The following is a 14,808-nucleotide window of genomic DNA, read 5'->3' on the forward strand; positions in this document are numbered from 1 at the left end:
TGGAGAGCTCGCAAAAAGTTGCCCCAACAGTATTCACATAACTTCAATGAAAGTTTTTGTTTTTTTTTTTTAAATATTGCAAAACCTAAAACCATTTTTCTATCTCATCTAATTCTTGAGATATCCATGTATGTGGGCCCAATTTAAGTCACAGTGTATATAGCCTATACAGGATATCGTATTTAGGCGTACTTATCACTGCTATCTCCGAAATAATAAAAAAATATATATATTTTTTATTAGTTTCTCCCTCTCGACAATGTAGGTGTCTTGTTGTTCCAAGACGGTATTTACCGTCTAAGATATTGATACCAACTCACTTTTTTTTACTACAGACTTAGAGTTTTTATTCCATACTTCAAAAGCGCTTTTTATCTCTAAAATAACAATGTATCGTGTGCGTACTCTTTTGATTTGCTTTGTTTTTTTTAGTTGGCTACCTAATTCTCCCGACATGACCTCAATGGATTTTTTATTTGAGGAATTAGTGAAATGTTAGAAACCAAATTTAAAAAACAGTTCCAGGAAATATTTATTATGATGATGATGATGATGGTGATATTGATATAATATTGAGAAGAAAAACTATATATTTCATCTTTCAGGAATAAAAAACGTCCTCGAAATATGAAATAAAAATGTTAGGTTTATAATAGAAAAACTGAGTTGGTATTGACACCTCAAATGCCAATTGTCACTTAGGAACAACAATGTGCTTATGCTGTAAAGAAGAAGAAAGTAACATAAACATTTATTACAATCTTTTTAATTGGACTGATATTTTTTTAAAATAATTTCGATTGCATATTTTAACTAATTTTACAATCTCGGAAAAATAATTTGACAATGCTGTTTATGGAATATTAAAAATCTCCAAAAATGGCAACTTGTATCTCATTCGGTTTACAAATTCAGACCTCCCGCTCAGAAAGAAAGAAATTTTAATATTATTGAATTTTAAAGAGTGAATAGAAAATGAAAAAATATTCTCACCGTTTTGGAAATGGCGGCAATGCGCATATCTAAATAAGACACTCTGTATGGGAATCAAAACATCGTCCAGGATGTACGTCTATTATTCTAGAAAACATTGGAGAATTACTGCCATTGTCTGAAACGCTTGGATAAATAGCTTGTGGATAATTTCAAATAAACCCATTGTTATCCTAACTTTGTGCAGCGATGTTTACAAATACATATAATACGAAAACGATAACACATATTATGGAGAATGGAAACTGGTAATGTTACGACCTAAGTATGTTAAGTATGTTAAGTATGTTAAAGTATATGAGGAGGTATCTACCAAAGATGGTTTCAATACCAAAGGTCTTGATAAAACATAATAAAAGTAAACATTGCGTGGAATATCACAAATTCATAACAACTTTATTATGTTAAATGAAATGACTATGTTTTTTTAAATTTTTTGTTGTAATTCCATATTGAAATTCAAGTTAGCTTTATATTAACATATTACTAATCTAAAATGTCAATTTTCGGAAATAAAAGTTGTTTTATGTCAAAATGGACAAAAATCTTCGATTAAAAAAATTGTTATAATGGGCCTAACACAGGTGGAACAACAAAATTTCAAACAAAAAAACTGCACTTTATTCTTCTCATTTCAATTTCGATAATGATCTACAGAGTGGTCTGCAAAATAAATTGAACTAGGTCGATTTAAAAATGTCGAAAAGTCAGTTCCTTCAAGTGGGACACCCCGTATTTTAATCCGGGAGTTAAAAGCCATTCCGTTCTGCACTAAATCAGGTAATATTTTCTAATTGTTACATAAGAACTTTTTAAAATTATTTTATAAATGTTGTTTAAACAAATGGTGGACATTTTGAACAATTATCAAAATGATTCGTTCAAATGTGGTTGAGGATATTACAGCATCAAGCAATTATGTTATGAATATATTTTTTTATTTTCAATTTTCAAACTCAAATAACTAAAAAAAATTCTTATGTAATAATAGGAAAACGTTACATGACTGAATGCAGAACGAAATGGCCTTTTAACCCCCATAGTAAAATATGGGGCGCATCATTTGAAGGAAATGATTTTTCGGCATTTTTGTATGGGTCTAGTTCAACTCATTTTGCAGGCCACCCTGTAGGTGATCGTCAAAATTGAAATTGAGAGGAATGAAGTGCAGTGTTTTGAGTTTTTACTGACAAAATTTTGTTGTTCTACATGTGTTAGATCCATTATAATAATTTTTTATGCAGAAGATTTTTGCCAATTTTGACATAAAACAATTTTTATTTCCGAAAATTGACACTTTAGGTTAGTAATATATTACATAAAGCTAACTCGAAATTCAACATGGAATCATAAAAAAATAGAAAATGTAGTTATTTCATTAAAAATAACAAAGTTGTTATCAATTCCCGATACTTTCAAAAGTGCCGCCATTTTGAAAATGTTTTCAATCAATAGATTTTGGACTCTAATGACTGCATACCAAATTGTGGTTCTCTAGCCCTCGCTGTTCACTAAATTCTTCTAATGGGTACTCAGTTAAAGACACTCTGTACGTACATATACCAAATAGACCAATAAAAAAATGCATGTTAATCCGGTGCTAAAACGTATAATGGACGCTCAAATTTGAGATGCTAAAAATGCTTTTGACGAAGTCAACTACTTAGAAGAATCGTTTCTCCTCTCTCTATCTACACCAAGATCTAACAAATAAATTAATTCTTACCCCCAGAATGGAATTATGTTCTTAATAAAATCTTGACGACCGTTTTAAGGCTTCTCCGATGGCCGGACCACCCACGAGAAGATAAGGCAAGCAAAAATAAAAATGAAATATTATTTTACAGATTAGTCTTCCTTTAAATGAAGAAGTTGGTCGGTTAAGATTTGGCACGGTATTCGAAGTGCCCGCGCGGAGCTTGTAGGATGTTTATTGAAGTTGAGTCATCAAAAATTGTTAATGTGCAGATCATTCTTTCGGGAAGGGAACTAACTTCAATGTTAATTTTATTTTAATTTACAACAATCGTGTGATTTCAATTGCGTGTTGCTAGGCAATTAAATTAAATCTACGTTGGCAATAAACGCCACTCCTCAAAATTTTCTCATTAAGCGTTAAACAGCTAAATCAAATGTTAAATAAATTTTAATTAAAGCAAATAGATATGATACATTTCGCATTAACTTCTCTATGATTCGTTTGAATATAATATTAGCGCCATCTACGGCGCATAGGTGTAACTGGATGCACGGACTTTAGGAAGCTGTAAGCACCGCCATCTCTGTTCGATAGAGTTTCAACGCACGTGAAAGCATGGCGCTGGTGTAATTTATGCAATTTATGTACTGCGTGTACGTAAAGCATGGAATAAATTCATTTTCTCGGTCTGGAATCAAAATTTAAAAAAATGCTTGGACACGCTGACATTAGTTTAAAATTCCACACGTTTTGGTTGGATAATATTAGCTGTGACGTCATCATCGTTCCAGATGTAACGTCAGTTAAATGTTTTTAATATTTTTTGATAATTTTATGTGAAAGGGTGCACTTTTTTACGTGCAGGACATAAACTCTTTTATTGCGTTATATAACAGATTTTTTTATATATTTTCAAAAATATATTTTTCTTTACGGTACCTAACGATAAAAGATAAACATCCCCTAAACGGATCGGGGTAGTTTTTTGTTGATTTATTTGGTAAGTTTTTTATATGTTTTCGTAGAAAAGGTATTTTTATTCGTTTAATACACAACATTCCAGTAATGTTTACATCTTCATGTTTGTTAGTTTTGGTTTGCCTTCGTGAAGATTTAATTTCATATAAGTTATATTACAATGCATTTATCCATAAAGCAAAAAATTTAAATCCTTATGATGATCGGCTATGGTGATAGAATGCGAACACAACAGGAGGTGTCCGTTTTATTTAACAAATATTTGGATAGGCTCATTCTGGACAGAAAATATGTTTTTGAGAATTTATCAAAAAAATGATTAAGAAATATAATAAACAAATTTATGTCATCTACACACACAACACTGACGTCATATCTGGAACGATAATGACGTCACAGCTGATATTATTCCAACAAAATATGTGGAATTTTAAATTAAAACCAACGTGGTCAAGCATTTTTCATTATTTTAATTCCAGACCGAGAAAATGAATTTACTCCATACTTTATGCGCACACTGTATATCAATTCTACAAATTTATTGTGAAATGCATGAGAAAAGATTTTACCGTAAAATTGAAAAGAAAAAAGCATTTTCGTACTTGGTATCAGGTATAAACATTCCAAACTTTCCCTGTTATGTTTTAACTTTATTTCAAAATAGCACGAGAACGTGAAAAGAACATAACTCGAAGGCAACTGGTGGACGACCCAAATCGAACGTTCATAGTCAGTGATTGTTACAAATGACATAATGAAACTAATAACCTTCTAATGTCATATGTCATTTTACGATTCACCCCGTTATTACCGGCTTTTGTTTTTTTTAAGTCACCAAGTACATTGTTTGATTCTAATTGAACGCTCGAAATGCCTTTTCAACGACCTATTACATTTATCCATTTGGTAAGTTCACCACCCATAAATTCACATTTTATTATAATTAAATTATTTGTATGCCCCTAGAAAACAAATAAAATTCCTAAAATTTTCTTGAATAAAGAAATCGTTTACCACAATTCCTAATTCTTGGTTTATCCGCAACAAATCTACATTGGCCCATTCTGAGAGATCTGTTTTCGATACAAATTTTACCCTAATTTATGTTAACATAAGAAATATGCGGTGGACACGAAAAAAATTATTATTCCGTCACAAATTATAAAACTATGGGATTCAATTAAGCGATGGCACCTTAGCAGCGATTTGTTTACTCTGTCTCTCGTTATTAGTGCAAGCATACATCATTAAATCCTGGCTTTAATGAATGCTTGCAAATGCGATAAAAGCAGCTTGGGTGGTCTCAGCTCCATTTCAGAATTTTATTACATATTTGTATTTTAAACTCTAATCTGTGTAGATAGCTATTCCTATGTGGCTAACTTAAAGGACAAACTGAGAATAACATTCAGCTTTCACTATGGGCTCAGACGGAAGAATCTTTTTAACGTTTAACTTAAGAACCCACGAAAAATGGATAAAAAGACGAAAATTAACAGTTAATTAAAAAGTTAGCCTCTAATCATTCCAAAAGGTTGGTTTGAGGCAAGCGATTGTTGTTTAATCATTGCAGTCAATTTAAATGTATTGTTTTTTAAATTCCATTTTTTGTGTTGGTAATTACTCTAGATTATTTAGCTTTTTTTAGTTTTAGTTGTTTTTTTTGCGGTTTTTTCTGTGTAAGTTTTGAATCAAGTGTATTTTCTGTACTAAAAGTATTTTAACATTGAATTTATTTATTAATCGTTTGATTTGGTCTGATGTACCTGCCATGTAAGATATAAAAAAGTTCTTAATAGATCTATTTTGGTATTTTGCCTCGTTTTAGACTCTTTGAAATTGCGAAAACATTATCTATAAAAACTCGCTTAAATAAATTTTATAATGTGGTTGCAGGAAAACTTAATAACGAGTTTTGAACAGGGAACAATAATAATAACAATGTAGCTGAAACGACAGTAATAAATCCGTCCAATAAAAACTTATCTGAGTCTAAAACCCTTGTTTTTTCTAAAGACTGAAATTACTCTGTCACTTCCAAATATGTTTCTAAACGTGACTTTGTTTCTGCTATAGAAGATAGAGCGCAAACCTTACCACAGAAATCTCAACAAGAGTTTGGAATTAGGTCACAACTTATTTAAGAGAAACCTTTTAAAATGAAGCAAAATTTTACCTCCATCGAATAATAGCCACTCAATTCTTTGCGTAAGATAGCAATATTCAAGTCCTTTAGTAGACAAAGCTAACTGTTCAGTCACGATGAACTCTGTTACCTATGAGAAAAAATTGGGGGGTCTTAAATGGTGAGAATTACTCTAAATTAAAATTAAAAAAGGCTTCGCGGATACATTGGAGGGTCAATTTTATAACACACTTAAAAATATCAAAAATATTTTAACGAATGAGGCAAGATGTAAATGGATCGACAAAAATAACACGCCCTTAAAATCTCTTGTTAGTAACATAAACTCACCCAGATATCCACTGCCTATATTTTTGCTCAATACCCTAAAGTCCATTAGGAGGAAAGACAAATTCTTATATTAGAAAGTCAAGTAATTTTTTAAGAAAATTAAAAGATATTTGTAAATTTTAAATTCAAATCACATAAGACAGTTTGGGATCGAAACAAGTTAGATTTACAAGAATCCCGAGGTTTTTAGTGAGTAGGCGCTTTAGTGAATCCCATATTATCTGACTGATAGAACACTAGGTTGAATGCCTTTTGACTAATTTCCTTGTTAAAAAAAATACTCAAATCACCCAATCATCGTCTACCATAATTAGCAACTTTTCTATGGAAAATTTAGAATCTAATTATGTTTAGAGTTATAATTTTAACCCGTTAGTTTTGGGGAGATATATTAATGATGTTTTTCCATATACGGGCATGGTAATAATGATTTGGATAACTTTCTCAATCATTCAAATTTGAAAGAACTTAATATGAAATTTACAAATGAGAAAGAATAAAGTAAAAAACTTTCTTTCTTAGATGTTTAAACTAAAAAAGTTTACAAAGGTACAAAATAGGTGTTTACCAGAGACTAACTCGCTTAGACCATTACTCGAATTAAAACTCCAACTACTCAATTATGGTAAAAAAGTGAATTTTAAAAAGTCTGTATGTTCGAGTTAAATTAATACACAATTAATAAAATTTCAATGTCGAAGAAACATACATAAAAAATGTTTTAGATGATAACAATTTTCTGTATAACTTTATAAACAAATATTTTTTACAATTTGAAGCACCTTATGCCGAGACAAAATCAAAATAGACTTATCATAAATCTTTTCCTACCGTCAATAGCAGGTATACCAGACTACACCAAACGATGAAATAAATTCAATGTTGTCAATGACTAATTTTTGAGATAGAAAACACACTACGTTCAAAACTACGTTCACACTACGTTCAAAAGGCAAAACCTGAAATAAAACAAAAATCGACCAAAACATATGTCACATACAGGGTATTCCTGAAATGACTAGAAATTCCTTAATCAAAAATAAAGCGTTTTAGGCAAATGTACCTATATTCACTGTTACGTTACTTTGTTTTTCCGTTGAAGTTCTCAAATTAATATCGTTTTTCTGAAATAGATGCACGCATTCATCGATATTCACTAGTTTTGAAATTCTTAGAGTTTCAGTTAACTGAGAGTTACTACTCTTAGTTACTATTATAAATTAGCGTGTTTCGACGTAAACGAGATCTTTTTTTAATGCGCGAAAATATTAAATATAATTTTTAAAAAGTTTGTATTTTTGTTACCCCCTGTGCGAACGACTTTAAATTCTTGTCTGCCACTAGCTGACTTTATTTTGAAACTTTTTCGTCTTCTGTGAAGTTTTCTGCAGACATACGGTTATGTATCCTAAAAATAAAAAAAAATTAAAGTCGTTCGAGAAAGTGGAATATCGGCATATAGGTAGAAAATGAGAAACTAAGAAACTTTTTCCTATGTGATTTTTCAAAATTTTGAAAAATAGTGGTAGATTTTGAATGTTTAAAACAAATGCCATTTGACAGTTATAGACAGTCATATGTCACGTCTCGGCATTTGTGAAACACAACCCGAAAGCAAAGTCAAAATTTACCCAAATTCATAAGTAAAAAAAATTCCCATATAACTCAGACTTGAACACCTTTTATACATTTTAGCGACTATTAATTTTCGTTTTTCTACTCAAACGAATTCAAACAAATCAACAACAAATAAAACAACAAAAACAAATTGTGAAGGCGGCAAGAGATCGAAATATCTTCGTCCGAATTCTTAGTAAAAGACGAGTATTATTCTCATTTAGTTTTAACTGAAAATATCGTGTAATTTCACCGCTCCAACAACTCCTACTTGTGTGTGTGGGGCGTTATTCCTAAATGGCGTAAAAGAAAAAAAAACGAACATCCGCCTCAAACGCAAGGAACATGTTGAAAATTAGGCAGGTATAGAGGTATCTTCTTTGAAAAAAAAAAGAATCAATTATTGTGGATTGTGGATGATCAAAATTTGTTACATCGATATAATAAACTCGAACCAAAGCCTTGGAAATCCTACGTGTACGACCACACACACGTTTAAAAGAACCAATTCCAAAAAGTTCACGTTGCATTACGGATGTGATGCGACTCGCGCGGTCATGTCGTGGAAAAGGGAACCGGTGCGAACATTTAATTGTCTTCCAGACAATAAACAACAATTATTTTCTAATAGACATTCAGATTCTTTGCTCACACTAATCCCGGCGTATTTTATATTCAACCAGTGTCTGTTTCACCGCATTTTGTAGCCCCTATCTTTTCCAGGATTTCTCCTTTCATGAAACCGTCGTATTTCTTTTCATAATTTTGCCTGGTGACCGGATTTGTCCTGTATCCTTACAGGGCAAGAACTAATAGACCTTCTTGCAAGATTCTGCATGTCTTTCATTCCTGATAACGATCTTCAGGGTGAGTTTTTTTCGATGATTAGTGAAAGGATCTCGGAAACTAGCAGAGTTACGCAGTTGGTTAAATCGGGAAAGAGTTAAAGCTTTGGGGGACCAATTTAAAGCCATTTTTTGTTTTTTGAAAAGGTCCGTGGCTTAATAGATATTTAGTAAGATTCAAATTTTGTCGATTTATTTTAATCGATCTAACCGTGTAATTATTGGTTCTAGAGAAATTATGCTAATACAAATATTGTAGATCATTTTTTCCTGAAAAAGATAGCAGATTTTTAAAAATGACAGCTCGCAGATTTTTTCTGCGAGCTGTCATTTTATTCAAAAAGGTATTTTTTCAAGCGTTAAAATGATATTAATATGTAGACAAATATTTCTCAAAATTGCGGACTTACGGCCTTTTTAATCGGATATTACAATTTTAAGATAGTTGGTCATGAAATCGTTCATATTGACTGATTGTTTGTTTGACATTGACAGCTCGCATCATTTAAGTCAGATGGAAATTTAAGTTTTTGAATTGCTTCGATAAAAATTGTTTTAACTATGAAAAATCTCATAATTATTTATGAACAATTATTTATTAATTACCTAATTAATTATTAATAATACAGACCTTCAAAAAGCCCTCCTTTGTTATTTACACACGTATTGCATTGCTTCAAAACTGTTGTCTAATTGAACATCCATCGACTACATCGAAAACTTCCTCAACCGCTTCTCTAAGGGCTTCTACTGATCATAATTTTTTCTATAAACTTAATTTGTTATTGTTCTTTATAGAAAAAAATATTGCTCGACAATATCCCGCGTTACCAGGTTTGAAAAATGCATTTTAAAAACTTATGCACATTTAATAATTCCTCGATTTGAAAAATTCTTATCAAAGCAAAAACTTAAATTTATGTTTGACTTAAATGATGTGAACTGTCACTGTCAAACAAATAATCAGTCAATATGAACGACTTCATGGCCAACTATTTTAAAATTTCAATGTGCGATTAAAAAAAACTGTAAGTCTGCCATTTTGAGAAATAACTGTCTACTTGTTGGTATCATTTTAAGATTTGAAAAAATAATTTTTTTAATAAGTCATAACCCACTATGCTTTCTTTAAAAAAAGAGTAAAGGCCGTGTATGGTTAAGGGGTCAATTCGGCCCCCACGGGCGATCGATCTGAAATTTTTACCAATTGTCCCTACCACTCAAAGGACTTACCACATAAAATTTCAACTTCTTAAGTCTCACCATTTAAGGGTAGGACGGGGTTGAGGGTGAAAACTTTAAAACGCCATATCTCGGAAACTATTCATCGTACAGCGTGGGGCAAAATGGTGTGTCCTTCAGTAAACACCTTCTTATTTTCGTATACTTATAGATTTATCGGTTGATGCCAAAGGGCCGAAATCTCAAAAAGAAAAAAAAATTTTGGTGATTTTAGAGGAGTTGGCACTTTGGTACACTAACCATTTTTGCACACTGTATAGAAGGCCTCTCAAAGTATCTACTCACGTTGAATCAAAATGCCATATCTTAAAAATGATAGTTCACAGGGAAAATATGGTTAGGCTATCTTTTTCAGGGGAAAATTATCTACAACATTCGTATTTACTTAATTTCTCTAGAAACAACAATTACACGACTAGATGCATTAAGAGAAATCGACAAAATTTGGTTTTTGCTAAGCATCTAATTAGCCATGGACTTTTCAAAAAAACAAAAATGGTTTTAAATTGATCCCTTAAAGCTGTAATTCTTTCCTCATTTGACCCACTTTGTAACTCTGCTAGTTTCCGAGATCCCTTCGCTGATCGTCGAAAAAAACTCACCCTGTACACAGTTATATCGACTCATTAAGTAGGTACTGAGGAACATATCGTTTAATTGTGTTTGATTATGGTCCATCAACGACGCATAATGACTAGTGAAATTAGCATGTCGACAAAGCCTGTATTAATTTTCCCGAGAAAAGATTGAGAAAAAGAGGAAGACTGAGAATGGCTGACAAAAACGAAAGAGTGTGTAAAAGTGCTTTCAAAATACTTGTGTAAAACATGCTTTTAGTCTTACAGACAGAAATGGGGACAGCATGTACAATTGGCATATTAAAATAGACATATGTAGGGACTAGCTATTTTCGTTTCAGAAACCTTTTTAGTTGAGTAAGTTAGAGTTTACTAATAGGGATGCTTCTTTGATGCCAGGATAACATAAAAGATGATACTGAGCCATGGGGTAAATTAAATAATATGTGAACCAAAATCAGGCAATGGACACAGTAATGAATTTACGCTGTCTACCGAATAAAAACAGTGTTTTTCTTGTCTCATTTTAAGTATTTGCGCGTGCACATAACATACATATATAAGTATCAATAAATCACCTAATAAAACATTATCTGGTGTTTCACAGTCGGTGGTCCCCATAAACAAATAATTAATACGACTTAACAAATTTGGGGCAACGAAACGCGTCATAGTGGAACCAGTATAATAGTGAAGTAATCGTTTCTATATTGCTCGAACCGCCCATCCTAGAACAAGAGGCTGTTTGGGAAGTAATAAATATTAAAAAGCACTTTGCAAGCAAATTTCCGAACTTATATGTGACATGACATTTAATTTCAATACATCGATCTTTTATTCATGGATTTCAAGGAAAATCCTGTTAGGGCAATTATAATCAAATGCATTGGTGCTTAGATAAGAGGCACTAAATTTAAGTGTTTGAGCCGTGTTATCGCAAAAAGGGTGTCACCTAATTTGTTTGGCAGCCATCGATAACGTCAGAGAATGAAAAACCAATTGAGTTTAGTAATTAATAAGGTAAATTTCAATTTCCGGGCGATACGTAAGAACGTCGTACTTGATGTCATTGGGAAAGGTTATATACGAGGGCTGAGGGGGTAATTTCCACAGGGTTAGCCACGCGACCCGTTCATTAGAAAATTTTTGACTGGCTATTATCGCGACCCAATAAAATATGGTTTCAGGTACAATCAACCATTTTGAGCTTAAATAAAATATCTTCAAAATGGCAGCACTTCCGGTTATACCGGAAGTAGCTACCAACTTCGCTACCTAAATGGAACCCCCTAATTTTTTTGTAATTTTCGGATCTCTTGTTAAATTTTAAGGCTAGCTTATGTAAAGTATCTTAATCTAAAATTTACCGTTTCCGAATTATATCGGAAAATTTGAAAATTTTGATAGCTGCAAGATCTCACCGAAACTGCTATTGTGCGCTAACCGCCTTAAATTTTGGAATTGATGTTCTGGGGTTAAAGAGGACCTAAATAGTTTTGACTTATTTCGCTTTGAAAAAAAAACCTTCCACAACTCCCGAAACATACCTCCGAAGGTGCTTGAATTCAAATCTCAATAACCTGCTTATTTCAAATGGGTCACCCTGTCTAGAAATGATTCAGGGAACGCTAATAATATTTGATACAGAATTAAATTCTGGACTCAAAAATGCTTTAAAGTACAATATGTCTCATTTCAAATAAGCAAGCTTTTGAGATTTTAAATCATCCTACTTCGGAGACATGTTTCGGGGGTTGTGGAAGACTTTTTGTCAAAATGAAATACTTGAATTATTAGGTCTTCTCTGACCCCCAAAAAACCGATTCCAAAATTCGCAGCGGTTAGCGCCCAATACCGATTTCCTTGGAATCCTGCAACTATCAAAATTTTAAAATTTTCCGGTATAACTCAGAAACGGTAAATTTTAGATATAAAATACTTTACATAAACTGGTCTTATAATTTATGGAGAAAATCGAAAATGATAAAAAAATTAGAAGGTACCATTTAAAATAACGAAGTTGGTAGCTACTTCGTGTATAACCGGAAGTGCTGCCATTTTGAAAATATTTTCTTGGATTCAAAATGTTCAATTCTAGCCCGAAACCAAATTTCATTGGGATGTGCTAGTGGAAAGTCAAAAATTTTCTAATGAATGCGTTGCGTAAACTATGTATACAGTGCTTTCATTTTAAATATAACGTTTGATTTGTCCATCACTTCTTTTGGAAATAAAAAATTGGATCTAGATTAAAAAAATTAGATATCGAGGGGATCATTCAAATAAGGAACATACTCCTCAACGTTTTCGGTCTAGACCGTGTAATTTGCTTTTCCAACAAAAATAATGGCAGGAGCTATACTTTTGAAATGAAAGTACAAGAGTCTATATTTCTCAAAGGGACTCAAATGAATGTTGATAAGGGAGAACGGATGCGCAGTTTTAATATTATTAATATTTATATATCAGATATGTATATGTATTTAGTAAATATTTGTTCTTTAAATTCGTGTAATTTGAAAATACTTTGTTAGTTTAACAAAATTGTAAATGATAAAACGATTTGCCAATATTCCTGCATCTGTCTTATCCATTTAGTTTAGGTCAGTTCCCTTACAGGGTGTCCCAGAGACAATGGCACAAATTAGTAGTTGGTGCCAAAGAATAAAAAAATAGAGCGATACAGCTTAACTTGCGTTATAGAACAGTTACTTGTTTTCACTACTCAGAATATAAAAATAATTTTTTAACTGTGTAAATTGGAAATAAATGTAACAGTTTTTGATTTACAGACTTGATTTTGTTCCTAGGGGGTGTTTGCGTAAGATAAATTGATTTAGAATATTTCTTTTAAGCTGGTTAATAAAAAAATATCGAGGTAAAAAAATCGCGTTCATCTGTTTATTAGTGCCGATAAATTCAATATTTGTACGAATTCTGATACTATGAACTTTTTTTCATTGAAAAGATGCAAAAAAAAATTGGTACTAACGGTTTTCGAGATATTTTCAATTAATTAAATCCGCGCATTTTCATTTTTTGTTCATGTCACTTTCTTGATGCGCCCCAATCACCACAATAAAAATTTTGTTTAATCACATAACAAATTATATTTTATTATTATTTGCACAGCAGATATCTGTAGTTAACATGTACTTTATGTAGTGAAGTGGCTAATATTCTTAGTTGAACTAAACATTTTACCTACATCATAAAAATGGCAAAGAATTACATCTTTCAAGTCGTAAACCAAAATTTTATCGTACCTTGAACAGGGTTTGTTTTTTTTTTTAATTGTATTTACAGATTCTTAAATATTATGCCATAGCTCCTCCCTGCTGTTAACTAGGGTTTTGTATACCAATGACTTCAAAAAACAAAAACAAAAAATCCAATGGGTTTAAGTCGGGACTGAATGTTGGCCACGAAAGTTCACTGCCTCAACCAATCTATAAATATGGCAAATTCATATTCAAACACTTTCTTACAGGTATAGGGTACTGAGCAGCCTTCTTGCATAAAGCAAAAACATTGTCTTAAAGCTATAGGAACATATTTCAAAACTAAAGGCACCTCGCCTCTGAAGAAACTTAATTACGATTCTCCATTCAGCTTTACCGGAAGTTCAACTGGTTCCAAAATTATATCTCACACTATGCATTAATTCAAGATTAATGTTGGAAGTAATGTTTTCTTATTAAATGAAGATTTTCTGTGTTGGAAAAATAGCTGTTCTTTCAATTAAATATATCTTCTTGTAAGTGTTGCTTCATCGGTGAACATTTTATTAAAATACAAAAGATCATGATGTTACTTTTAGAATACAAAATTACACAAATTAATTTTGGTCGAAAATCCTTTAACAACATGTTTTGAACACGCGTTAAATGATATGAAAACTGCTTCTCTTCCCTTAGAAGTCTAGAAAAAATATATAAAAAAAAGAAGACGCGGCTCGAGTCTAGATGATTCTTGCCGCTTCAGAGATACGTCTGATGGTGGTCTTGGGATACTGCAGTATCCGGATGAAGATTTTTTTTTCTTGCTCCGTAGTGAGAAATTTTGTTCTTCCACTATCCGATTTTAAATGAAACGAACGAATCTCACTCGGTTCGTTGTAAATTCGTTTAAAAATTTAATGATCTAATTATTTATTATTGGGATAAAGTTACAGGTACCTTTCAACGGCAGGACGACTTTAAAACTTGTTTGGTCATAAACACAAACCATATTTCTCATCTCGTTATTGAATTCACTGTGTCGAGACATTCGTGAAAGTATGACACAATTCACCTATCACACTAATGAAACAAGCCGTTCGTTAGTATAGTTATGACGTTACTGTTCGTTAATATAGACATTTTATTCTTTTCATGGCCT

The 14,808-nt window shown here is 31.9% G+C and overlaps 1 protein-coding gene across 1 annotated transcript in view; it reads left to right on the top strand.

Moving 5' to 3' along the window:
• The first annotated feature begins 11,442 nt into the window (after positions 1-11,442).
• eEF1delta (elongation factor 1-delta) overlaps positions 11,443-14,808 on the top strand; it is a 28,192-nt gene continuing 24,826 nt past the window's right edge. Inside the window, exon 1 of the mRNA XM_066391264.1 lies at positions 11,443-11,448. The gene's annotated coding sequence lies outside the window, so the exon portion shown is untranslated. The remainder of the gene's footprint in view (positions 11,449-14,808) is intronic.

Source organism: Euwallacea similis, chromosome 6 (assembly GCF_039881205.1).
Source record: "Euwallacea similis isolate ESF13 chromosome 6, ESF131.1, whole genome shotgun sequence".
Lineage (NCBI taxonomy): Eukaryota > Metazoa > Arthropoda > Insecta > Coleoptera > Curculionidae > Euwallacea > Euwallacea similis.